Source organism: Mustela putorius, unplaced genomic scaffold (genome assembly GCF_011764305.1).
Source record: "Mustela putorius furo isolate JIRA1106 unplaced genomic scaffold, ASM1176430v1.1 tig00000460_pilon_pilon_pilon, whole genome shotgun sequence".
Lineage (NCBI taxonomy): Eukaryota > Metazoa > Chordata > Mammalia > Carnivora > Mustelidae > Mustela > Mustela putorius.
The window spans coordinates 11,537,919-11,564,961 of record NW_025421389.1 but is presented as its reverse complement, the minus strand read 5'-3'; the positions used below and the strand labels follow the sequence as shown (position 1 = coordinate 11,564,961).

The 27,043-nt window shown below is 48.9% G+C and overlaps 1 protein-coding gene across 3 annotated transcripts in view; it reads left to right on the top strand.

Annotated features, from left to right (window-relative positions):
* The window catches only part of FLI1 (Fli-1 proto-oncogene, ETS transcription factor), a 122,658-nt gene that overhangs the window by 34,840 nt on the left and 60,775 nt on the right, over nt 1–27,043 (top strand). Inside the window, exon 2 of one of the 3 annotated variants that reach the window (XM_045080358.1) lies at nt 7,300–7,459. The exons of the other annotated variants lie outside the window; for them this stretch is intronic. The gene's annotated coding sequence lies outside the window, so the exon portion shown is untranslated. The remainder of the gene's footprint in view (nt 1–7,299; nt 7,460–27,043) is intronic. 3 annotated transcript variants of the gene reach the window in all.

Sequence of the window (27,043 nt, the reverse complement as noted above, 5' to 3'; positions counted from 1 at the left end):
CTCTTTTCTTCCGTTGTCAGACTCTCCAGTTACTGCTCAGCGAGCCCAGCGTCTGGGGCAGCTGCCTGCCCTCTCCCTTGCCCCTCACAGTAATAGGGTCAGCAGGCTCCTTGTCAGCAAGAGGCCAGGCCCTTTCGCCTTCTCGGTGTGTGGCAGAGGTTGGGAAGGTAGCTTTCTGCAGGCACTTTGTCTGGCCAGGGAATGGGACCTCAGCAGTGGGGGCCCCTCTGGCTACCCCCTGCCCTCCCCCCAGCCAATGATTTTCTTCTCCTCCAGACCCCACCAACCTGAGCTCACTCAGCTAACCTCAAGAAGTTGGAAACTCCTGGCAACTTTGGTAGAATCAGCCCTTCCCCATCGGGTGCTGATAAATGTGTGAATGAGAATCCTCTAGGAGCCCCTCAGGACTAGCCCAGCATTGCCTCACCCCTGCACCATGCCTTGCAAAGCTGGGACAGCCAAGTTTTTCATTAATGCTTTGACTCCCATGGTGCCACTTATTTCATCATTCATTCATCCCATGAATATGTACTTAGTGTCTCTTGTTCTGGGCACTGTGCTGGAGTTAGCAGCAGGATTGGCAAAGATCCCAGAGAGCCTGGGTGCCTCAGTCAGTTAAGCGTCTGCCTTCTGCTCAGGTCATGTTCCCAGGGTTCTGGGATTGAGCCCTGCTTCAGGCTCCCTGCTCTGCGAGGAGCCTGCTTCTCCCTCTTCCTCTCCCTCTGACACTACTGCTGCAATTACTTGCTTGCTCTGCGAGGAGCCTGCTTCTCCCTCTTCCTCTCCCTCTGACACTACTGCTGCTTGCTCTCTCTCTCTAATAAATAAAATCTTAAAAAGCAACAACAACAACAACAAAAAAACAACAACCAAAAAATAGACAAGATCCCTGCTATCCTGAAAGATACAAAGAATAGAAAGGAAGCACCTCTACTCAAAGAGTCTGGGTGGAGGGTCTCAGGAGTAACGTCTGCTGAGTTATAAGAGACACTTGATACTCTCCTATGTTATGTTTGACATTGGGATCCTGTCCTTAATCTACCCCCTGTCTCTCTTGAGCTTGGCTCTGTTCACAGCTCTTCCAGCCGCAGAGCTAAAGAGAGACCATCTCTCTGTGCAAGATCAGTTGTGGGCAGGAGAGCGAGCCTGGCTTAGGCACACAGCCCCACAGACCCTTGTGGTCAGGGAGTTCCTAAATGAACTCAAACCTTTGGGGGCTGGGATCTGTTTACTCTTGGCACACTGGGATTTCCTGTTTCTAAGAAAATGGGCTTAGATGCTCAGCTGCATTAACCAAACAACATGTTGACGCAAATGAATTTGAAACTTGCTAGCTCCAAACTCTCTAGAAGGTCAGCTTTAGGAATGAAGGAACCGAATGACGTTCCAAACCCTGAATTCCAAGCAAGATGACTCAGGCCATGTATTTACTGGGGGGACCTCCTTTCCTACCTACCCTTCCAGCCTAACACCTCACCAACTAGCTTCAGAGTCAGAAGATCCCTGGTCACCAGGGAGCAGAGAAGGGGCAGGAAGAAGCTTTACCAGGCCCACGTCTAGCCTTAGATGTAGGTGTCCTGGGTAGCTGTCATGGGAGGCTCTGAATGATTCACCCCCCACAAGACTCCACCACCAATATCCAATCTTCCTGAAAAAGTCACCCTGAGCTCATTTCTTGGAGCTTTAGGAACCTCATGTCAACATACCGAAGTCACTGGTCGACATGACTTGAGCGACCATGTTTACTCTAAGAGCTTAGCTTCTTTGCAAGGTCCTGTGACTGTGGCAAACCTGGCACAGTGGTTTTGACAATGTGTGGGGGAGGGGAAGGAGAGGAAAATTTATGAAGGGGTGCTTGATTGAGAGGCTCAGTCCCCAGAGGGGAAGGCACTGAGGTCGGAGTGCAGGAGAAGGATAATGTTCAGACCAGAGGCAGAAAAAACTGCAGACACCAATTTGGTGATTGCAGACATCAAAAAAATCCCCACCTCACCTACTTGCCTGCAGTTGGCCTTCACACAGAGCACTCACTTTCCTATCTGTGGCCTTGGGGTAGGAGGAAACTCTGTGGGGATGCACCAGCTCAGGCTCCAGGGGAGACAGCTTTCTTTGCTGGGAGAAGAAATTTTAATCAATATTTGAACCAGGAAACCAAGTGGCATGGCTTCCATAATAAAGTGAACCGATGTGGGTCAAAAATGTGTAAATTACTGGAGACCTATTCCATCACAGAAACTAGAGTCCTCAATGTGGCTCCTGAATATTGCTTCAGCAGCAGCTAGTCCATCAAGGTGAAGTTCCCTTGGGAAAACCCAGGGTCTGCGGAGCGATGCAGGATACTGAGAGTCCCTGTCGGACTGTCTAACACAGTCATTCATTTCATATTCTGATCATGTATCCAGGAATGTGAACTGTGGGGAAGTCTCCAGAGAATCAGGAGAAAAAAATATCCATGACAACTGCATACAAGTCCCAAACAACAGTGTAGTAATTAAAGAGAACGGAGAAGCGACCAAGGGATTGGGCAGCGTAAGGAAAATGGCTGTGGGTTTGGACTGGTAGGGGAGTCCTCATGGAGGAAGTAGGCTAGGACCCAGGAAGGTTCGTCTTCGTGGGTGTCTACATCTTTGAGTATCTGAGTCAGTATCTTTGTAAATGTTGGAGGCCACGAGAATGATGAGCAGTGAATGGCTACGGTTGATGTTACAGAACTTACACACAAGGTTATAAACATTTCAGAAATGGAAATAAAAGGACTGCCTTCCTAGTGCCATAGACAGGTTGAGCGTTGGGAGGTGGCCACGTGTGGGAGAGAAGGAAAGAAAGAGGACAGGTGTAGGAAGACTCTGGAAAGAAGAGATGAATGGAGCCCATTCCTTTTCTCAATAATTTAGTATCAGACCTTTACTAGGCACCTATTTTTCTAGGAAGCATCCAGCACTGTGAAGGCAATTATGCCTCAGACGGTGTCCCAGTCTTTGACTGACTCAGAGTTTCCTGAGGGAAACAGGCATATACAGACCCTCACACGCTAACAACCAGAAAGTGCTTTCACGATACGCACAAGGTGTCCTAGGAGACCAACTGAAGGAACAACTAACTCTGCTGGGAGGGGCTGAGGTCGTTGGGGATGGCTTCACAGGGCGCGGGTAACAGTGAAGCTGATTTCTACAATGATCTGGAACTGACCGCGGAGAGAGGGAAGAGAAGCTGGAAACTAGGACTTGACCCATTAAAAACGTTTAGACCAGGCTGTACAGAGTAATATTTTAGGTTGCAGGTGACAGTAAAGTCAGTATGTGCTTTTCTAAGACAGTATAACCACCAATATTCAATTCAATGCCATTGAATACGCATCTGGGTAGAGCACCTCCTCCTGGCAAGGCACTCACTGTGCCGAGTAGCTTTATAGGTCATGCCAAGAGAACATATCCCAAGCCTCAAGAGACCCCCAGGAAACTCGATGAGGAGCAGGGAGAGAGAGGGAGGGTGAAGAGAAACACAACCACAAGTAATTCTGTTATAAAACAGGAATGGGTTCGTGGTTCTAGGAAAGGGGCCAGCAAAGGGTTATGGAGGCAGAGATTCTCAATAGCCTATGTTTGTCCCGGCCCTCTAAGTCAAAGCAGGCCTGATTTGGAGGACCAACCCCTTCTCGTTTCCTCAGTAATATGTCCACGATTCTCCCTCTGACTACCAGCAAAAGTGCTTTCATCTGGGTCCACACAGAGCTATGGGTTTCAAGGCCAGACGCCAGCCAATAGGATATACACAAAAGCCACCCGAAATAAGCCTGACAGCTTGCTGTCCTGACGGGCCGCCATGCTCTGCTCGGGGCTAGATTCTAGGTTGTGCCTCTAGGTGTTCTGGTGGTTTAGATAAAAACTATAATTAGCTGCCACAAACGCAGTGAATGTGGGAGGGGCAAGGGGGAGACCTGAATGTAAAGTTTTTTTCTGGATTCATTTATGTCTGGCTCCTCTTGTTGCCTCGAGTCTGTGTTCAGCTAAATACTGGGGCCTCTTGGGCAATAGGCGTTTGAACCGTGAGGGCCACTTCTACTCTGATGGCTCCCAGTAGAGCAGTGCACAAGTGTCCTCTCTTCCTGAGGGTTTTTCTCCGTGACGTTGTCTTTTCTCTTGCTGACTCTACTGAAAGAACACAGTGTGTAATGCATGTAATGTACAAAGTAGGTGCTAATCGCTGTCAGTGTTATTGGTGAGGCTTCTGGTCAAGAGCAGGCTGTTAAGTAGTTAAGTCTGGGGGGAGTCGAAAGCTGGAGGTGGATTTTCAACCATGCAGGGTTCTGCGCCCCTAGCCTCCACATTGTTCGAGGGTCACCTAGGAACCCATGAAGTGAGCCTGAACTTGATCCCCATGGAGCACTCAGAAGCTCAGTCAGGGGCCTCCTGGGTCTCCCTCCCCATCTCCTCTGCTCTGTCCCCAGCACGCATGGGTTGTATGTCCCTAAGAGTGCACGTCTTCAAGCAGGACGTGGGAAGCTGGCGGGTCCCCTTCAGAGCATGACCAAAAGTGCCAGCCCCTCACACCTCACCTGTGAGCACAGGCTGCCAGGGGCTCTGACATAAGGACACCCTCCATCAAATCTACCTCAAGATGCCCAGAAGCCTGGCTGAGAAGGCAAGTCAAGGACAAGGCAGCCACACAGACCTTTTGCTTGTAATACATGATTTACAGACATCTTTCATCCTTCCTTTTCATCTCTCTCTTTTTCTTTCTCTCTTGCTCTCTGTTTGACTGAGTTGCCCCAGGGCTGGTGGTTTCAAAACTAGCAGCTGCAAACTTATGAAGGAAAAAAAAACCCAAACCACAAAAACCTTTCTTGTGAAAACTGTGTGCCAGTCTAAAAGCAGTAGGCCATGCAGGAGGAATGCCTGTGAACGTGTCAGGAAGACAGAAGCAAGGGAGTGTGATGATCACAGCCGGGTCTTTAGAGCAGAGAGGAATTACAAGGCATTTGGGGCACGCAGGAAGTAGGGGACAGGGCAGCAGAGGAGTTTGGGAGGAGGGAGGGGTCCCTCACTGGCCAGTAGGGCCCTCAGAGGAATGGCTCCCTGCATCAGCTGAGGTGTCTGAAACAGTTTGGCTTCCCAAATGCAAATCAGACCAGCTGTTACTACCACATTACTGGTATCTTCCCCCAGAAGACCCAAGATCCAGCCAGCCCTCTAGTTCAAGTCCACTGGGGAACTTCTGAAGCACACAGGAACCTGTGTAACGATGTCCCAGCTCCAGGCTCAGCACTGGTGCGCCCAGCTAACTCCCGCTCTTACTCACCTACGTACTCGCATCCTTCAGACACTCAGATCAACAGAAAGATACCTCCCCAGCCACAGCCCCAAATTCCTGCTCCGTTGCTAGTTTCAACCAACAACTCAGTCTGAGGGAGTGGGGAGTAGGAAGGACGCGAGGAGAAATCCCGAGACCCTTTTAGAGAGAATCAGGTCCTTGTCTGCCTCAAGACTGGACAAGAAAGTCTTCCAAGGTTTCACTGGGTGTTAGGTCTGGAAAGGAGAATTCCCTGAGGGACGTGGAACTGGCTGAGGCTCTTTCTCCCGACCTCTTGCCCAAGCTCTGCACTCACACCATCTTAGGCCAGAACAAAGAGGGTGCTTGAGACATTTGGCCGGATCATTGAGACAATGTCCCTGCACCCTGCTGTGGATGGGAAGAACAGGCTGTTCGTAGGCCCACAGAGACAAAGGAGGCCCACCCCAAGAGGTCCCTGAGGACATCCCTCATCGCAAGGCACCATGGGAACAGTACAAAAGAGAGGGGCAAGGGACAGCTGGGAGAAGAAGACCCAGATGGACCCCAGTTGTAAAAATAAGGCAAACGAAATCTAGTGCAAATTTGATTGTGAGTGTTTGAGGAGAAGCAAAGTTGGTGAAGTGATCAAAACTGGGTGGGGTTAATGAGAGAAAGCTTCAAGGAGGAAGTAAGTTCTGAGTAGAGGTTGAAGGAGGGGAGGGACAACGGCCGGGTAGAGGAGGGGAAGAGGAAGTGTGTCCTGTGGGGGAGGGGAGGGTGGTTTGTCTTTGGAAAGGGTGATATTGATTGTATGGGGGCCCCAGGAGCTGTGCCATACTTGAGGTCCTACCTTGAGGTAATAGCATTTGGATCTATTTTCAAGGAGGAAGAATAATCGTGTTGACTAACAATGGGCAGGTTGTGTAGTGGGAAGACTTTGGAAGGAGCACAGTTTGGAATCTGAGTTCAGATCTTAGCTCTGCTGCCTATGCGCTAGGTAACCTCCCAAGCTTCACCTTCCTGAACTAGGAGACAAGGAAAGACTCCCTCTGGCTATGGTGGGGATACGATTGGACAAGAAAACATAACCCAAGGAGCTCAGTTTTGCCCCTGGCAAATAGCAGCTCCTCCATCCCTAGTGACTGGTAGTGTCCTTTGTATTGCTGATGGGTTTGAAAAGCAGCCACAGAAAATTGCGCAAAGTTTCCAAGGGCCAGAGAATAAGGGACCTGGAGGCCTAGGTGCTCCTGTCAGCAGTCAGGCCCTGTCCCAGGCCTCCAAGGGGTGAGGAAGTCAGGCACATCCCCGTGATAGGTCCCGGGTAGCGGTCGTTTGCTGGAGAAGCAGGTGCATCCAACCACGTGTGCGGTCGAATGTTCAACACCCAGCCCTCTGGGTTTGTGTGATGGTTCCCTATTTCCATGATGTTAATACGCCCACCAGGGTGGACTTCTAGATCCCCCTGGGAGGTCACTGCATGTGCAGCTGGGGAGAGAGGGATGCCGGGAGCTCTGGCTCCCCTTGGCGACACCAGGGCTGGCCGTGGCCAGCTCGGGGCAGGATAGGCACCTGACCTCCCGCCTGGCCTCCTTAGGCTCCCTGCTTGTTTGTGGAGGAGAAGAGTGCTGAGCTGAAGGGGCAGAGAAGCAGCATTCCCGCTGTCTTTTCTGGCCTGCATGGGGCAGAAGTAAAGGTTCCCTCCTTGCACCCACTTCCCCTCAGGACGGTTCCATACTGACTAGCAAGTTCATTTTCCTCACAAGCTGAAACAAAACAAAACAAAAAAGGGGCTCCATCCAGTGGGTGGGCCATCAGCAGAGCGGCTCTGCAGGAAGAGGAATCAGAGGAGGCCACGCAGGGAGCCAGGAGCACCAGGGACTCGCTCTTCCCTGCAAGTGGCCACGGTTTGCCCCACCCCCACCCCATGGGTGCCAGGGAACAAAGGAGGCAGTGCCCCCCCCCACCCCCAGTTTCCTGTGAGGTGGCAACAGAGTCTGACTTCATCCTTAGTGGCTTGTCATCTGGCAGGGGCTGCCACAGACTCATGGAATGCCATTTCCAGAAAGATCTGAGGAACTGTCTAGGAGCACCCTTGCTGCCCAGGTGAGAGTACTGAGGTCATACTTCTCAACGGTGTCAGATCTAGAAGCGGACTTCCCCTTCCTGCCTGCTTCTCGGTGGTTCTCCTGTAAGTTGATGGCTGTTGCATGATTCTCACATCATCACCTCTATGATTCCTGTGGCCCCTGCAAGTCTGAGGTCCCTCAGGCAACTTCTATGCCTTTTCTTTCTGGTGTATTGCCCGCAGTCACCCAGCACAGCTCTGGGCAGACTTGGCGGGGTGCAGGGGGGCGAGGCGATCAGCAGATCCACTCCTGCTGGGCAGTGAAGGAAATGATAGGAGTAGTGGGAGAAGGAACAGAGTCAGGGCAGATCCTCCAGCAAATTCTGTCTTGGGGATTCCCTCCTTGAGTTACAAGGAGTATCTTCTTTCCCCTCCCCAATTCACACTAGGGGGCATCACCCACTTTTCCTGAAGAGGAGAGACCTGCGGTACTCCCATCACCGGGCAGGATCTCATAAACCATCTGTCAGCTACAAATCAACCTCCGTCAGCTAGCCCTCTGGCTCGGAGGTGGAGTGAGGGAAATGAAAGGAACCCACAGCTCTCCACAACCTCGACTCCAACCACCTGAAAATGTGCCCTTCTGCCTGGGGTTCTCTGGTTCAAGGAGGTGAGACCCACACTGAGCCTTCACATGGGTGATAGAGGGACCCGTGCCTGTCTCGGTTCCTGAAGAACTTGATGGTTCTCCGTGTGAATCCTTTTTTTTTTTTTTAAGGATTTTATTTATTTATTTGACAGAGAGAGAGAGAGAGATAACAAGTAGGCAGGGAGGCAGGCAGAGAGAGGGGGGAAGCAGGCTCCCTGCTGAGCAGAGAGCTCAATGTGGGGCTTGATCCTAGGACCCTGAGACCATGACCTGAGCTGAAGGCAGAGGCTAAACCCACTGACTTAACCCACCCAGCTGCCCCGCTCCACATGAATCTTGTCCTAAAGGCGGGGTCGCAGTGGAGTTCCATCTGCGGAGAGTCTCTACCGCTGGCCTGCTCAGCAGATGAGGACGCTAAGGACACCCGGCCAGGCTCTGCCAAGAGACTTGGTTATGCCCTTTCTAAAAGAAAAAAGGCAGAAGGAGGGACTAATGGCATTACAGGAAGTGAGATGATTATATTTATAAACAATGAGCCCATATTAGCATTTCAGGTGTCCTGATTTATCTCGCAGGTGGGAGGGAAGAACTGCTGGCAACCTCTCACTCTGAGCTCTGGAACAGGATTTCCTCTGCAAGTTGCCGAAGATCAGATAAAAGTCTTAATCTCAGGCACACACAGTTGCAGGCTTTGGCCTCTGCCACTGGGTGCTCAGCTTTCAGTGAAGAGACTGAACAATGGTCTGGGGCCCTGTGCAGTGAAATAGGTGGGAAAGAAGAGGATGGGGCTGGAGGTGGATGGGGACGTCCACCATCTGCACCCACTAAGGGCTCCTGAACAGGTACCGGGCTCCAGGCTCAGGCCCGCCCAGGTCCCTCTGACTGCCTCTGGCCTCCTTGTGCCATACATGGCTTTGTGCATACAAAATAGCCTCAGATATCTACCCCCTTTCTGAAAGGATAGGAAACAGAAGCATTCACTTCTGCTTCTTGAGTTGGAACCTACTGAACCAGCCTGCAAGCCCATATCCCAGGCCTCGGCTGGGGGGGACCGGGAGGTTGAGGAAACGTTGAAACCGTCCTCCCGAATGTTGGTGCCTATTTTTTCACAATGCATCATACAACTTTAACGTCTTCTCAGAATAGGAAGAACCAAGATTTATGAAGTGGCATTTATGAAGTGGCACTCTCTTAGAGGCTGCTCTGAGGAACAGCAGTGAAGCCCATCCCTGAGCAGGTCTGGCCTCAGAATACAGAGTCTATTCGTGCTGAATGAGGCAGCCAACTGTGTTAGCACAAAAAGTGGAAAATCTTGAAGTTGGGGTCTTTAGTCCCCAGGATTCTTCTGCTCCACAGTCCCAGTCTGATTTTATGGTTTTACTACCTCGGCTCTGACGGCAAAGCGTCACCTTCACTCACAGGGGTACAAGGCTGACGACTAGACTCAGATTCTCTCATCCACCGCTCACACCCTTATTATGCCCATTTTACAGATGAAAATCCGAATCTCAGAGCAGTTTCCTAATTTCCCCGGAGTCCCCCAAGCACACTCAGTAGACCAAAGCATTTAGGGCTGCCTTTGTGAGACCAGCATTCCAGGGACCCGCTCTTCCCAGGGCTCATTCCCAAGTTTCTTCAGCAGGTGGAACAGGCCAGTGAGAGCTGCTAAAGCCACCGCCCAGCTTGAGAACAGACTCAGAGTCTAGAATTCGACAAATAAACTTGCACCCCAAGGAGATCACATCCAAAGAGTGCAGAATGGCTCTGCTCTGAGGGAGGGACTGGAACAGAGGACCCTTTTTCCTTTCTTTCTGACCGCTCCTCTTTGCGAACACAGGGGGTCAGGGGTGGAGGGCTGGGCCCCCGCGAGCCTGGGCACCCACGACTTTTCTGTGAGCTCTGCCCTGGTGGGATTTGAGGGAGCTAGACCAAAGGCTGTGTGAGGGCTGTTCTAGGAAGGGATGGATGGATTTGTCTGCCAGGAGAATGTAAGGGGAAGGGGCGGGGGGGGGGAGGGGAAGTGAAGTCTAATTAATGCATTTTAGGGGAAACTCAATCTATGGAATGAATGATTTTCCCAGATGGGTTGTATTTAGAGGCTCATGAAAATCCTGCATTTTTCCATTGCTGTTTCCCATCCTTTCTGAGCCTTGGCTGAATGGATCCGGAAATCCTTTGGAAAAGAAAACGTGCTGGTCTGTTCACCTTGAAAAGGAAGAAACCCAAAAGGCGTCATGTTCCTCTTCCTTCTCAGGTGGAGTGATTAATTTTACAAGCATCTCAGGAGGCCCTGCGGAAAAGGCAGATGCCATGTCCTCTCCCAGTGAAAACGCTCATCATAATCTGTGCAAAACAGCACCTTTGGATAAACACAATGTGGCTATATATACACCCTCGGCCGTTTCCTGTTGCTCTCGCAGCTTGTACAGGCTCTAAGGTAGGGCGAGGCTGTGGCCATAAGCCACACGGTGACATGTACATCAGCCATGCCCTCTGCTTCCTGTGCTGCTGACAGCCTGGGGCTGGATTAGCCCCGAAGGGCTCTGGGGCTGCCCAGTGGTATGGAACCCCCTCACCCCGAGATCTGCCTGCCTGCGGGGTGTCTCCGCCATGCGCTCCCGGCTCTGGGTGCACGTTGCTGAGCCACTGAGATAGATGTCCCTGAGAAAAACACCAATGAGCCAGCATGCGTGTCCAACGGTCTGCTTGTGTAACTTCTGCACCACAAAACAAGAGGTCAAGTAAGACAGGGTGGTTAACAGAGCAGTCCTTTTTCTGTTAAAGGGCCAGCATCGAGTAAAAGACTTCCTGAGCAAGTCGTATTAAAAAAATCCTCTTGGCAAAACCTGAAGGTCAAAGCCACGTGCTAGAAACCCCACAGTGCTGGAAATAGTAACCATGATTTGAACTTCAGAATCACCGCTCATTTCGGGATTTCAAAATGCCCAAGTAGAGAGCTCACAGTGTAATTTTGGAGCAGCAAATGGGACACCCGTTGCACTAAACAGAGAATCAAGGCACCCAAACACGGAGACACTTGTCCAAAACCTAGAGTAAGTCCTAAGGGACCCGAACAAAGCTCAGCGCGCCCTCCTTTCTCCACCCACCCAGCCAGTGGTCGGCGTGGGATCCTGCCACACCCTCCTTCTCCTGGAGGAGATGTGGGGCACAACCTTGCACTGTTGAGAGGGATTTCAGGAAATTCTGAGGTGCAGACAGAACCACGGCGAGTCCCCATTCCCTGGACCCACGTGTTCACGTGATTCGCTAGAGTAAAAGTCTGGCATGCACTCAGGCAACAAATATTTATCAAGTGCTTACTATCTGCCAAGCTGAGTCCTGGCTTTCCCGGCTGAACAAATGAGACCAGACACCCTGCCTTCTGGAGAGTTTAGTTTAGCCAGGTGAGACTTTAATCACCTTTTTGCATAAATGAATATGTAATAGAAATGTGGTACGGAGGAAGAAGAAAAAGTAGAGTCCTGAAGAAGGACTTAAGGCTGGATATCATTTGGATGGGACGATTCCAGGAAAGCCCCTGTGAAGATGCGGCATTTCCACATAAACGACGGAGATGGGAGGAAGGAGTACACAACATTGCTTCCAACGCATAACCGAAGCCCGTTACGATTCTAAAAATCGACTAGTTCCCCTCCCCCCAAAAAGTGATTGCTGTCTGTCTTGAGCTTACTTCCCTCTTGGAATATTTTGGGTAGGCTGTGGCAGGAAAGAAGACAAGCGAGACCCAGGAAGGTAGGGTCCTCCAATGATGTGCCGTCAAGGCACCATTACGGTATTTCATTGCTTCCAAAACATATCTGAGGGATGTTCAAAGGTACTTGGTGCAACCAGATTCCGTGTTCAAAATAGTGCGGGGAACGCTGGGTTATAGAAACCTGCAAAAGCCTCTTTGCCTCAGGACTTATCAGAACCTTGCGTCTGCTAATAGTTAATATGTATCATGAGTCTCCAAGCGAAAGAGAGGAGCAATGTCTTCTGCAGCATTTTCCAAAAAAAGTGACAGTGGAAGGTTTTGTCACTGAGCACTAACATAGGTTCTGACACTTGCATCTGCCCAGGACTCACTTGGGGTGTGTAGTAGAGTCCTGGTTCATGGGTTCGGCTCCTAAGGTGCTAATTCACAAGATCTAGCATGGTCTCTGGAAGTTTTCATCTCTAAAAGAAAATACACCAAGTCCAAGAACCATGCTTCAAGAAAAAAGAACCAGGTTGGTATCCCGAGAAACATCTGCAACAGCTCTACTCATTTCCACAAGCTTCCTTAGTTTCCCCTCATTCCTTTTAACCTGGATGATCCTGGGTGAACAGAGAGCTAAGTTGTTGGTTATCTAGAAAAAAAAAAAAGTCACAACAGCACCAAGAATAATAATAAGCAAAGTGAGTCACAGACCACAAATCTGACCTTGGTCTAGAATCTGTGGGGTGTCTCATGTCCAGCTACAAAGACCACGTTTGTCCTTTGGACTCGGTTGGCAGCAACATGATGTGTGGCAGAAGACTGAAAATTCTTGACACTGTGCAAGGGCAGGATCCAGCAGAATGATTTCTGATGTGCCCATCTGTCTTAGTCTAATTAGCCATGTCGCTTTGGCAGCCTCCCGTCCCTTCAAAAGGAACAAAGGTACCCAGAAAGACACTTCTTGTTTCATTCATATGCAAAGCAGTTGGTGTCTTATTTTCTCTCCTTCTAGTCCTGGCCCATCAGAATGAAAAAGCCTGGAGGAACAGTCTCTTTTCAGAGAGGCGTTGGCTCCTGAAAGCTCCTCCCATCTGGGTTGCAATCAGCATAATGGGAAGAGAAGGGGACCGGAGCTCGCTGTTGAGACGCCTGGGTGCCTGGGTTCAGATTACCATTACCTGTGCCCCGGTAGCCCCCCAGAGCTCCACAGTGGCTTGCTGCAGAGAGAAAACACCTTTGCAGTCACACACCAAAAAAAAATCCGGGATACCATATGCCAGGGATCTGACTAGGTTAGAGACACAGGATGCCAAAAGGAGGCTGTAGAAAAAGAAGAATGGAGCGGTGGGGAGTGCTCGCTAAACAGCCCTGCCTTGTCCTTCTCAGAACATTCTTCAGTTAAAAAATTTAGGGATGGCTGTCCTTGTGCCATAACGAGACCGGGATTTTCGCCAAGGGTGGGTCTGGGGGTGAGTGCTGCGTAAGAACATATAGAAAGGTGCACCATTTAACCTGTTGCAAAGTCCAAGATGGTTGCTACTGAAACCAGGAGGAGAGGAAGAAGCGGGTGACATTTCTGCAGCGATAAGTGCAGATGGAATGCCTTTGTCCTTCTGAGCCACGAGGTCTGCCTCTTGGTGTGTTTTGCTGGGTTTGCACTAATGCTCGGGCTGGTGGTCATTTGCTCTCAGTGGCCAGTTTCGTTTCCTGGTTTTGAGAAAATGGCAGGGAGGCCTGTTGCTGGGGCATATGCTGTGTCACTGGAGGAAGTGTGCAGTTCTAAAATGTCAAAGCCAGCAGCCTCGTGCCCAGTGCATGCCATCAATCAGCAAGTGTCTCTGGAACACTAAGGAGCCCACCACAAGTTAAAATGGTGGCTGACCGATAAAGATCTCACCTTAAAACTGCCTACAGTCTAACCAAGGGGGCAAGATCAAAAGGGCAAAGGAAAAGGGCATCAGTGTGAAAAAAACGCTGCTGCATTTTGGGGCAGAGAGTGCATTAGAGACAGCGTGGCCCCGTGGAAAAGCCTGGGTGTCTGGAGTCTGGGAGGCTGGGCTCACATTCTTCTACTTAGCAGCTTTGCCATCAGGAATGAAGTGTTACCCTTGCAGAGCCTTCCTCTCTTCACCAGGAAAATGGGGAAGGCTAATAATACTACCTACTTCCCCTTACTCATGGTGATTAAGTAAGATTATAGGTGTGGGAAGTGTCCTATTAAGATAAATGTCTTGAACTATAAAGTAGTCTAACAATCTCAGTTATTGTTATTGCTATAATCACAGTATAGAGGGAAATAAGTCTAGAAGATTCATCTTCTGCCTTTTCCATTAAAAATGCTGGGGTGCCTGGATGGCGCAGTTGGTTGAGTGTCTGATTCTTGGTTTCAACTTAGGTCATGATCTTAGGGTTGTGAGATCAAGTCCTACAGTTGGGCTCTGTGCTGAGCTCAGAGTCCCCTTGAGGTTCTCCCTCTCCCTTTGTGCCTCCCGCTTATGCTTGCGTGCTCTCTCCCCCTAAAATAAATGAATAAATATTAAAAATTAAAAAAAAAAAGAAAGAAAAGAAAGAGAAAGAGAGAGACTGAACAGTGTACAGGAATTAAACCAGCCCAGAACTTTGTTCTGGTCCCTTGTTATATGCTTAAATTCCTCTCTAATAACTTAAAGGTAATTAATAATGGCTATCAAGAGTATCAAGAATGAGATGTTTTTAACGTTATCCTTGGAGGGTCTCATGAGCTGGTCTAAGAAACTGTTTAACCCAACTTTAAAGGGAGAACCCCGAAAGAATAAGGCAAAGGACAATTGAAACAAGCAGCTGGAAACGGGGAGCGGTTGATCCTGAAGTTTTCTAATCCTGAAACCTCCATCTGGTATCCAGAGGCCAAATATCAATTCCTGGGGCATGACCAAGGAGGCTATCTATTCGGGTTAGCTTGAGACCTTACTACTGAAAACCTTCACCCAACCCCACTAAACAGGAAATGCAAGCTGCTTGGGTTTAACATGCAACCCACTCTTGAGGCCCCCAACCCCCACTCTCGCTCAGCATCAGTGCATTTTCTTCCTTTCCATTACCATGAGCTGCACACGTTCATTTCATATGTGCAGGGCAGCCAGTTAGAAATTGCTAGAAAAAGAAGACCGTCAGGAATCTTTGACTCAGGAAACTTCCAGCAAAAAGGGGTGATGTGAGTTCAGGAACTACAGCTTTTGATGGTGACATTAGCACTCTGGCTTCTGAAGTCCTTGCAATAGGTACCTGTAGCAGAGTCTTATGCTTGAAATGCTTATGGCTGGCTTGATATCCTGCATCCCTTTGTCACTTGAGCAACTTAGAGAATGTGGGAACCCGGAGAGGGTGTGTTTCAGACACACCCAAGACATGCCAGGTACAGATAAAAATCTCCACTGTAGTTAAAAATCTAAAAACAGAGCTTATGGTCAATGATATATCAATAAACCATGTTTTCCCCCCTAGTTTTCCAAAGCAAATGTTTATCAGATACTATATATATGCTCAGAAAACTAGAAAGAATGGTTATTTTTCTGATTCTGAAAGAGACAGGTAGCTACCGTGTTGTCTATGTGCATACTTTCCACTGTAATACTATTTGCATAAGTAATATTTATGGTGCGATATTTAGTAGTTTTCAAAATGCATTGTAATTTGCGGGTATTTGTACTTATGCAGGTGTGTGTGAGGGATCATGACAAGACTGAGATGTCTTGCCATTCGGAGAAGAGCCTGACTCAGCATCCCAAACCAGTCCAGCCCCCAGTCTGTATTCCAAAGGATGGTACTAACCAGATGATAATACTAAGCCTTCCTCCCCATGCCTCAAGCGGGCATTTTCTGAAGGATCTATAAGTGTATTTAAGAGAGTAGGGATATCTTTCTGAGCTCAAGATACATTTCTCCAGGAGACTTAACTCTTAAATGGACAAGAATTTCTGAAGACCCTTTTCAAACTGCATTTGTCAAATTCAGCTGGCTATGTGGGAATGATAGTTTGTTCTCCGGCGGCCAAGGAACCCCCTCCCCGCCCCCACCCCAAAAGCAGGAGAAAGGTCTCCTGCTATTAAACAGAAAGAAAGAGTGAGACCTGGGGGCCAGCATGGCTCTGGCCCCTCATCTGTAAAATGAGGCTATACTCTTTGACCTACTTCAGGGCCGTACTACCTGGGAGCTGAAAAAAAAAAAACAAACCAGAATGCATAGCACGAAGTAAGTTATTCCCAAATGCAATTCAAATGATCCACGTCTGTCTCGATGGTGCCCACCACACACACCGGAGCACTGGCATCTGCAACATGGTCCTTCTCCAACCTCAGTGAGTTCTATAACTTGAATGAGCCTTTGGTGGGGATTTCATCCAAACCCCTATCTCTCTACCATGACCTCCACCATGAGTGCGATGTTCTTTTTGTCAGCCCATCCTTTAAAATTGCTTCTTAATGAAATAGAAAAGACACAAATACATTCTTTTAACAAATTCAAACAGAGATAAATTAAGAGCCACCTTGCTTCACCCCCCCCCCACAAGTCTTACTCCCCATCCTACATGTGGCTATTGATGATTTATTGAGGTTCCTCGGAGAGATCATGTGAATCAGGTATCACCTTTTTCTCTCAGGAAACGATCTCTCACGCTGAGTTCCAGTTACTTTTGCTGTAATGTTACTGGTGAGGCTTTTGTAGATGGTTTACTTTCTACCCAACCGCAAATGATCAATGTCATATACATAGTATGGGGGGTCTGGGCAATATGGAGCAGAAAGGCTCAGCAGAACCTAATGTGGAGATAACTTGCTGTCTTTAGGGACATGAATGGCCATCAGTAGTTCCCTGAGCTAAAGACTCCCCCATCAGTGCCGTCGAACTCTGGGGCGGAGAGAGATATGTGTAGCCAGGTTCTGGCTTTGAACGTTCCATCTTAGTCTTTGCAAGGAGCACCCACAGTTTACCCTAAAACTGTCACTGTGGTTGTGTAATTTTTAGAGAGTGTGTTCATGGGGCAACAAACGCTCTCCATGCTTCCCTCATCTTCCCTCACCCTCCTGCCTTAAGGACCATAGATCCCACTCCTTCATTTTATGGAAGGGGAAATGGAAAATCTGAGAAGGAATCCTTCCTTAAGGGCTCATGACAGATCAGTGGTGGAGCAGAGACCCGAGCTCTGGAGTCCTTGTTCCTGTCCCGCTGTTCTTTGTTCTCAAAGCTGCTTCTTTAATGCATGCCTCTTGCTAATATCCTATCCTAGGAAATCAGGTCTAAAAACCACACTGAAATAGAAGACACCCACGCCTCTGCTTTTGTTGCATCACTCAAGTGTTTCAAAGCTTGGAGTCCCTTCTTCTACCTGCGGAGCCTCTGCATGGACTAGAATGACCATAAAATTCTGGCTGGTGCTCCTGGAACCCACACTTCAAGCTGTATGATAGTGGACAAATCACGTAGACTAGCTCAGGCTCAGCTTCTTTACTCATCAACCATGGTGCCTGTCTTAGAGTGAGTTGTCATGAGAGTCAATAACACAATGCCTGTGAAAGCATTTTAGGACAGTAAATGCTATGGGCAGATTGTCGTTGTCAACACTTGGCTCATCCTCTCATGTCCGGAACTGAAAATATCTCCTCTGTTGACAGCTGAACAACAACAACAACAAAAAATGGAACAAAGCAAAGACCCAGGGTTGTGTTTCTGCTCTGGAGTCCCCTGTTTTATAGTATCTATGTTGGGCTTTCCAGTGTGTAGGTCAAAAGAAAACAAAACAAAAAAGAAGAAGAAAAAGCAGCAGCAAATTACTGCTTGGTTTTGCATTTTCCCTTCTGTTTTTTTGATTAGAGTCTCTATGGCCTGTGAGCTCAGAGAGAACCTCAAAAGATTGTGTTTGCTGCAGATAAGCACCAAACTCGATGTTTATCAGCACTTATCTCCTGCAAATTCACTCTCTGGAGGCTTCAAAGACCAAGGAGATCTCTCAGCCTTGTTCTGAGGAGAGGCAAGATCCTGCAGGGCTTAGCAGCAGGTGTGGTCCAAGAGCCCTTGCTCCATCCCTAGGAACCTGGTTCTCTTGTTCCTCCCCATGCAAAAGAAGGAAGCAGAAGGTTTACCCAATGCCTGGGGATGGGTAGTAGGGTAAAGGGAGCAGCAGAAGAAAAGAGTGTTTTGAAACCAGCCCAGAAACACTGAGAAAGGAGGTAAAGTGGGGGAGGGGAAGGCAGGCTACCTCCCTACCTACCCAGCCTCACCCCCACCCATCTCAGCTCTTCATCTGCCAAACAAATCCATCCCACCTTCAAAAGGTGTTTGAATTCCCTTCATGCCCCCAGCTCCCCTTCCCCTACCATCTTCGGGTGCAACCACTAGTCTGTATTCTGAGCGATTGTTGGCAGAGAGTGGGACAGTGGGAGGGGGAGGCGGTGGTGGGGGCAGTGGGGGAGCCAGCATTTTATTAGGCTGTTGAATTTGATTTATTACGGGGGAAAAATCCTTCGCTTGCTTGCCACACAGGTTATTCTCAAAGTGAAAACTCTATTTTACTTAAAAAAAAAAAAAAACAGTGCAAGTGCCTACAGTTATGAATGGAGCTCTTTGTTACCTTCCAGATCGACAAGACAGACTGTTTGGTTCATGTCTGTGCACTAGCAAAGGAGTGTGGGGGCCTGGGAGACAGATGTGGCCTTAATTGCATGGAAATATTAGAAGATCGTTAAGCCATTTTGACAGGATTTTCCTCTTGCTGTAGGAGCAAAGGGCCACGTCTGAGCTGCATCAGGTCTGGCCAGACCCTCCAGCTGGGCCTCTTGTCCCTGTGTGTGAGGGACACATCGGCCCTGATTCACTTGCCCTGATATTAGAAGGAAGTAGATGCCTCCTTGCTATCAACGTCTAGGTGTGTCTGTGCTCCATGAGTGCAGAGAGTACTCTCCCAAGAAACCCTTGGACCCAAAGTGGGGGTTGGAAGAGAAGCTGCATATTGCAATAAGTATTTCAGAATGGGTATGAACATGAGCACAAAAGGAGAGGGGTCAGAGCGTCTCTAAACCCAAGGTGCGCTCCATAAAGCCCTGGAGGTCCCCACGTAGGGTCTGAACGATTTACTGAAAGAGTAACTCTGTTGTCACAACAAACAATTTAAAGACACCAGTTTCCTGTCTATTCACTTGTCCCTTCAGAGCTTACCTTTGGTGCGCATAGAAGTAATGGCCCATTGGGAGAGTTGGAATCAGGTCAGAACAGTCTTAAAACAACGTTTGGTTGCCAAAGACCAAGACCCGGTAAATACAGTCCACCTGGTCTCTCCTGGCCCGAACTGACGTGGCCCTGCTGCGTTTTGACCCTCTCCTCTTCCCAAATTGCCCCTGTTGACTTTCTGTGTGCCTAGAGATGGCAGGGTTTGGTTTTGTTTTGTTTTGTTTTGTTTGTTTTTGTTTTTGTTTTTTCACATAAGCCTATATTAAGATCATTAGGAGGATTGATCTCCTGGGAGGGAAGGGGAAACCTCTCTCAAACTACAGTGTGGTGATCCCTTTGGGTTAGAAGAGTAGATGTTTTAGAGCAAGTCTTTCTCAATGGGACGAATGTTGACAGTTGAGACTTGGAAAGAATTAATATTATGCAGTGCTCCCTGCAGAGAGCCAATGTCCTGTGAAGCATCCTAATGGTCAGGCAGGGCCCCTTCTTGGAGTTGGGGTGGTGGGTCCTTGTTTAGATGATGTCTGGACCAGGGCCTGGGAAGGATGGAGATGGGGCGACCAGAAAGGAAGGGAGCTGGGGAGGAGGGAGAGAGTGTGCAGCAGCAAAGATCCTGTTTTCATGCAAATGTTGTTGTTAACCTAGAGGGACAAAGGGAAGGGCTACTGGGCAGCAGCACTGGCATGCTAGATCTCTCAGGCTCTATTAGTCAACTAATCAACTGCTGTCCTTCCAAGGGCCAGAGCTCCGAGAGACACCAGAGCTGTGTTATAGGGCCAGGAACCCCAGTCTGTGAGCTCTGGTTGAACAGACAATCAGTGGCCCTTCCACGTGGGTCCTGGGGGTGGAGAAGCAGAGTTTGGGCTCCAGCCAATGAGGATGCAGGGGCACCTTACTGTAAGATCAGAATGCTACTCTTCCAGATCACTGGAGACCTACATACTGTTTTAGGACCCTGCAGAGAGAGCCACAGTCTTTTACTAAATTTACTAAATGGAAGTGCCCTTCCAAGTCCCTTGGGAAAAGCCTTTGAAGATGGTGACTGGGAGTCTACGTCCCATGTCCACCTTCCCCCCACTCTCCCCTGCCCCTGGCTGCATGCTCTTCAGAGGCTGCAACAAAACGTTTACCTGAGGTCCTAGCTGGCTATTTATGACCAGGAAAGTCCCAGCAGTACTTGGGTTGATCATCAATGAAGTGTTAAGGCCCTGCCTTGGCCACATTCCTGCTCAGTTCACTGCTCTCCTGTCCTCTGAAATGCGCACAGTTGGTTGTGCCATCTTCCTGTGCTGCTTCACGTCCTGTCACCGTCTCATGGGACAATGGCTCAGCAGCTGTTTTCTTCTCTGAGATGCTGCCCGGGGCAGCTGTGGACGCCCCTGGCCCACCCTGTTCCATGAGCTACGGCAAAGTACCAACAGACACACCTTACCTCTTGGAGTTCTTTGGTGAGCCTTGTTCTCATTTGATGGAAATCTCACCACAGACCTGTTGCGATTCCTGCCATCATGAATTCAGGATCTTCCCTCCTTCTACCTCTCTCACCATAGCACATTGGGAGCTGCTACTTACCTGCCCAGGGTGACCCTCTTATGCACAAATGCATTTGCATACTTGTTAAATATTTAGTTCACGGCATAGATAAGGTCAGATTAGGGGGTGCAGGGAGGTTTCTACAGGTATCCTAATTCTATAGTAACAATAATGCTATCAACACCTCGATGCCGTTTTTCCATTGGCATATTCCTGAGTTTTATGACAATGCCTGCCTGGTTCCTAGCACATGTCCAGGAAATATTGATTAAATGAATGAGTGCATCCATGAATGAATGAATGCTCTTTTGGTGGCAAATACATTCACGATCCCATAACTAGACAGGACATGTTAAGGAACTAGCCGAAGTGACTTTGGCTATTCTGCTTTGCCGAAGTGATGTTTTGAATAGCACATAATATGGCCAGCAAGCCTAAGTGTCTAGAACCTATTCCGGTCACTGTGGTCACCACTAGGAGCACGTGGCTATTTAAATTGAAATGAAATACAATTCAGTAAAGTTTTAAAATTCAGTTCCTCGGTCACACTAGCCACATTTCAAATGCTCAGTAGCTCCACGTGGCTAATGCTTCTCTGCTGCACAGTGAGGATTTTGGAATGTCTCCTATCACAGAAATTTCTCTTGGACATCGCTTATCTGGAAGACCAATTTACGAGTTCAATTTCTCTCTACGTAAAAGAATAATATGCTTAGAGAAAAACACTTTGTTTCTGCACTCTGATTTTGTGGGAAGACAGAGGCTAAACAACATGTTCTTATCCTTTTCCAGAATTCCTTATGACTTTCAAAAAGTCATTCAGGCTGTCGGACCTGAAACCTTCCTTGGGTTGGGATTAGAAGGAGGAAGGTGACCACAGGGTTCCCCCAGGGACATTTTGCTTCCACAGCTTCCCAAGAAGTGCAGGGTTGGGAAGGTTGACATCACTGATGTTGGGCTTCTTGTGGAAATTACCAAGGCCATAATGAATGTGGGGGATCTAAACTATGCAGAAAACTAAGTGGAAGGGACAATGTAAGAACTTGAGAGCCTTTGACAATGGAGCCTGGAGTAAAGGGAATGAGAAGAAAAAAGTTACTGATGGAGGTTTGGGACATCTCAGGGTGTCCCCATCTTGTGAGCTAGTTTCCCATTTCCCATAAGTTTTGGAGCCATCAAGGATCAAGCTGTACTCCCACCATGACACATGTCCCTGAGAGAGACAGACAGGCTCCTACTGGTCAAGGCCAATACCTTCAGAAGCTTCCAAGAGTAGAACACTAAGTACCCTTTATAGAGTAACTAAATCAGTCCCAAGTCCCCAGGAACTGTCAGTGGGTTTCAGCCGGGTTTTCTGTTCTAATAGCTTTACTGAGATTGACAAAGAAAATATCTCCATGTAATTCCACTGAGATGTTTTCATTGGAAGACCATGGCAGGACTTGTTCACAAAATATCTGCTTTTCCTATAGATGGATGCCGAGAGACAGGAGGCCCAGTGCCAGACTGCCTAGGTTTGGCACTCAAGCCAAACAAGGATGAAGGCCAACCCAGTGGGCGACCGCTTTGAGGGTGGCTGCCAACCGAAAGACCAGCTGTGTACCGGAGATGGAGCCTGAGCTCCAAGAGGAGCGGATGCTTGGCTTTTTGTGTAGACCAGGCTGTCCTCGGTTCCCCTTACCTCCTCCCTGGAAGGGAGAGCAAGGATGACAACCCACGGTCCCATGAAGCTAAGCTACACCGAGATAGCCAAGCTTGCTCATACATATAACGTGTCATTCAAATGGGAATAATTCTGAGAGTGGAGAGAGGTGTTATTTAGCATTATCTGAAACAATAGGCCTAAACTGGGACTGTTGCAGGCAATGGGGCTGTGGGGTCAATCCACTAATAGATTTTAGCATCGAAGCCCTGGAGAGGGTCTGGCAGATGATCCCGTTCGGTCCTTTGATGTTGCAAGTAAAGAAACAGGCCCAGAGAAATGAAGTGCTTTTCTTATGTTAGAAACTGTGAATCCTAGGAAGAAGATTAAGTTCAGAGGGTGCTTGCTGTGTGAGGGGCATGAGTTAGAATACAATTATTATCATTGTTATTTTACTGAAAAGGGAACTATGGCCCAGAGAGATTAAAGAACTTGACTAAGGTCACAGTACTTAAGAGCAGTAGATGAGGAACTCCGATCCTGTCATTCTGCCTCCATAAACGACATCTCCAAGAAGCCAGTAGGGACGCAGTGGGGAGCCCTTGCCCTATGTGAACGCCCTCTGTCTCAACTGGGTGCTTTCGGGATGAGGGAATCAAGGCACTCCGTCAGTGTGAATGACGTCTATGGAAAATGGCAAAGAAAATCCATCCTTGCGGGATTTACACTCTGGTGGGAGAGACAGAAGGTGAACCTACGAAAACCTACCATATATGGCAGGAGTGAAAGAAAAAAAAAAAGCAATGTGACAAAGCAGACTAGAATAAAATGCTGACTGGGTGGTAGAGATAGAAAGTACTACTATTTCAAGTACTACTGTGGAAGTGGTGACTGTGGTGGGCTGGAGGGGGCAGGGAAACTTCCTGGAGGTTGTGGCCCTTGAGGTGTTCTGGAAGGTGCCCTTCACACATCTCAGGCTCCTCCTTCAGGAGGCCACCCCCGAGCCCCTCACTTATTGCCCCGTCTTCCCACCCCCACAAGAGTATCGATGTTTGCACCAGTCTTCTGCCTAGACTTGAATTCCTTAAGGGCAAGTGTGTGCTTTTGGAGACTCATTCATCTTTGTAGCCCCTGTGTCTAGCTGAATGCCTGGCCCCTAGTAGGTCCTCTGTAAAAGTTTGGTGAGTAAATGAGGTCCGGTGAGACAGGGGGCATGTGGAGAGCAGGGCTGTGTAGGGACCGCTGGTTTGGGCAAAGGGAAAAGGTATTTGCAGACACCCAGAGAGCAGTCAAGGAAGGTATTTTAGATAGGAGTCTGAAGGTTTGGAGTGCTGAGTCTTGTATAACAAGAGGAGAATCTATTTAAGACAGAACATTAAAATGCAAGAGAAGGAACAAGAGAAAGAGAAGGAATGGGAACAGGATGCAGGAAGAGTGAAGAATACAGAAGGGCACCAGAGGAATGGAGCAGGAGGATAACATAAAGCACAGGGGCTGGGCAGAGGTGGGGTCATGGCTGCTGAGCTGGCCCAGAGAAGGACCTGCTTAGGTACCACCTCCTTCCATGACCTCCATCCTCAGGGACTTGGCCGCTCGCTGCTGCAACAATATGGTAACCAGATGCTGCCGGGCCACAACACAATGAAGCACCTTGGCTAGGATGGTTCGTCCAGATGTGAAAGTTGGAAATACTGCACACTCAGGACTAGACGGGCATGAGGTCACCAAGCGTGGCTCTTTGGGTGTGAATCATGGAAAGGAGACAGCCATTAAGAACTGTGAAGTGAATTCAGGGGCCCCTCTTTTCCCAGACCCCTGTGAGGAGATGAAAGAATATGGCGTCTCTCCTGCTATGCCTTGCTCCCCACCATGGTGAAGCGGCGCTGTCCTATCCGGTGCCAGCTGTGGCTTGCAGACATGGCTTGGGCACTTGAGACCAGACACCTAGCTTCTTGAGGCTGGATTTGTTTTCATCTCCCTGCCAGGGTGCTCCTGGGGTACAGGAGCTGGAAGGAACAGAGCAAAGCCCCCCCCCCCCACCGTGTGCGTGTGTCCTCGTGGCCTTCCTGTGATTATAAAGACACCAGTTGCCACGGAAACTGTCACACGAGGAAATTGTCCGATAAGATCACAGCTTCTAGGAATAGGACCTCAATGAGCTGCTCAGAAGGAGCGGTCGGTGGCCTTGTGTTTAAACTGGACACTGGGTGTGGCTGTTTGAAAAGAAACTGGACAAGCCTGGGGTGCCTGGCTTAGTGTAAATCACACATGGCCAAGAGAGAATGGGAAATCCAACTGGTGGTTAAAGGTGCTGGCAAGGGGGATGGGGTTTCTGTGTTTCTTATCAGCTCTGGGGCTTTTATCCCTTAGAAAAGGTCACTGCATACCTACTGGGTGTCGGGAACTGAGCAAGCAACTGGGAATGAAAAGAAAGAATAAGAGGGATGATGTGCCTCCAGCGGCAGAACCGGTTTTTGAGAAAAAGGATGGGAAAGTTCCCATGACCCCAGGACTCAAAGAAACACCCAAGGGCACCTGCCACCTACACTTCCTCTGCTCCCCACCGCTGATAAACTTGGCAGCAAGTGCCATTTCCACCCCTGCTGGACAGCTGTCTGCCCCTTGGGGGAGCCCATCCTTTCAGACCTGAACTGCCTCCCTGCCCCCTTCCTTCCCTTTGTCACTCAGAGTCCCCTCTCCTCACCACAGACCACATTGAGATCCTCCTGATCCTGCTACCGAGCCAGACCCACCAAGACAAGGCTCCAAGGGCAATTCGTGGAGCTCCCAATCTCAAGCAACAGGACTGGCCAGGAACGTTTTCCCGGCTCCCAGCCTCTTAAATCAGCCCTGTGCAGGGTCACATAGGGACTCTGTGGGGAAATACCAGAGCCAGTCCCCTCAGAGGACACTTCTTCCAAGCTTTCAGTTCTCTGTGTTTGGGGCAGTGTGGCCATTCGTCATCATCCAAGGGTGTTCAACATTTGATGGAAGACCGTTAAAATTTTCCAGGAATCAAGAGTGTAGGTAGTGTGCCCAAATTCACACAGCCAGTAATGCTCTGCCTTGACCCAGCCTGTAGCCAGTGCCTTTTACTGGAACATGCACCCTATGGAGTGAGGAAAGAGACAAGTGCTTTGTTTTCTCTGTCCTTTGCCTTCTGACACCTTCAGAGGCCAACAGGCTCAAGGATCCTCCTGGGGAGAAAGACTGCTTCCAGCCCAGGCTGAATCTTCCCTGGTCCTTACTTGCCAAAACGCCTGTCATCAGAAAACCCCCTGCTAGGTCTGGGAAAATGTGCAGATCCATAACCACCCCTATGCCGTGGGCACAAGTGTGCCAACCCCTTGTTTTAGAGTGCGGTCTAGGAGGACCTGCTGTGCCAATCATTGACCCATTCGTTGTCCCCAGGCAGAGAAGGGAAAGGAGGCACTGGTATGGAAGTATTCCAGTATTTTTTTCTTTGTAAAGATTTTATTTATTTACTAGAGAGATTGAGAGATCATAGGCAGGGAGAGCAGCAGGCAGAGGGAGAAGCAGGCTCCCTGCCAAGCAGGAGCCCCAATCCAGGACTCGATCCCAGGACTCTGGGATCATGACCTGAGCCATAGGCAGAGGCTTAACCAACTGAGCTACCCAGGTGCCCTATTCCAGTATGTTTGATGACTGGAACAGCCAGCCTTGTGAAATCTGGCAGAATATAGTCCTGATGCAAGTGATAAGCAGTGAAATTCGTGCACAGGGAACTGTTTCTGCTGCTGTATCCGGGTCCCTTCCAGGACTTTTCTCTTCTGTGTCTGCTTCTCCCCATGGCATCTGGGGTTCTGTTTTGCTGGTTGACAGCTCTTTTCATCATCACCCCATTGCACCTGCGAGGGCTTAATTTCCCCCCTTTCAGCCCATCTGAACACGCTGGAGAACATGTGCTCCATTTCACGGAGGAGATCATCGAAGGTTCCTAACCTTAGTGAACCTCAGCTTCCCATCACTGTTCGGTCCTATCCCTCCAACACTGTGGGGTCCACCTGAGGGGCCAGCTCACCTCCTGTGATGGGAGAGGCGCTCGCCCCCGTGGATGGTCAAAAGTACAACAAACTCCACATGACAGGTCTTTGCTGACCCTTTGGCTACCCCCACTGTCATCGAGAAAAAGCATGTTGAAGGGCGGTCAGGCCCATTGTAAAGAAACAGAAAGTAAAGCATACTATAAAACGTCCCTGTCTTGGGGTTCAGACTAACCTTCTATCCCCTTCCTGTGAGTTTCCATATTCAGCACTTTTTTTCTTTTCAGCAGTAAAATCATTCTCTGTGGGAGGAGAATTTAACTTTGATGTTTAGAGATGCCCTTTAAATGTGGTTATGGTCAAAACAGGGACTGTGAAAACTCAAAGTCAACAGGCAAAGGTAGATACCACGGGAGATCTGCAGAAGTATCTAATGGGGACCATGATTAACACAAGGCCACAGCTCTGGATTCTGTTACATGGCATGCCTTTATAGAACCCAGAGACCCTCTTCTCTGAACTCATTTAGGCTCATTCCCTTAATTTATTAAACTCCATTAAATAAAGTACTTTCATCTGCAAAGGATTCTAATTCCATTTTCTAGGAACTTGGCTGGCTGCCTTTCCCTGGGTCGCCCACTGCAGAAGCCCCCTCCCCAGTGAGTGAAGATTTAAGTTGCGGGGGGAAGAGGATGGAGAGAGGGGAAGTAGGGGGACAGAGTTCAATGAAATACCTTAGAAATCAGCAAATCACTCCGAGTTTCCTTGGCAAGTTTGGCTCTGTAGCACAGCCTGGATTAGAGTCAATGGGCTAGAAGGAGTTTGGGGGAAGAGTGTGGGTTTTGTACTCAGGCTACCAGCAGGGTCATTTGTTAGTTGAGGGACCTAAGGCAAGTAGAAACCCCCTTAAGGCTCAGTTTCCTTTTTTATAATATAAGGATCCTAAAAAAGAAATAGTGGCCCTGGTTATGTGTTT